We start from the raw sequence: 318 nt of genomic DNA on the forward strand, positions 1-318 counted from the left end.
CGGGTCCCGTTGCAGAACAACCCCCTGGAGGGGGGCGTGGGAGCCGCAGAGGCACGAGGCCGCTGACGACTTTGGCACACGTGGAGCTCCGAGGTCCCACGCCCCGGCTTCCCCCGGCATCTCCTGGCCCCAAGGGGTTTGCAGAGCCAAAGGGGAACACGGAGGATGTTCCTGCCGCAAAGAACTGAACAGCTCGAGCAGGAGCCCGGGCTTCTCCTCCAGCCCGGGGGACGTGCCGTGCTCCGTGCGCCAGGGACACAAAACCTGGCAGATGGCAGCAGGCAAGCGGCAGAGGCAGCAGAGACCCGCCCGCAGCGG

The 318-nt window shown here is 68.6% G+C and overlaps 1 protein-coding gene across 1 annotated transcript in view; it reads right to left on the reverse strand.

Annotated features, from left to right (window-relative positions):
• Positions 1–318, reverse strand: part of BCORL1 (BCL6 corepressor-like 1) — a gene marked incomplete at both ends in the record, with an annotated part of 5,182 nt that overhangs the window by 1,496 nt on the left and 3,368 nt on the right. The gene's annotated exons all lie outside the window — the stretch shown is intronic.

Source organism: Buceros rhinoceros, unplaced genomic scaffold (assembly GCF_000710305.1).
Source record: "Buceros rhinoceros silvestris isolate BGI_N320 unplaced genomic scaffold, ASM71030v1 scaffold37073, whole genome shotgun sequence".
Classification (NCBI taxonomy): Eukaryota; Metazoa; Chordata; class Aves; order Bucerotiformes; family Bucerotidae; genus Buceros; species Buceros rhinoceros.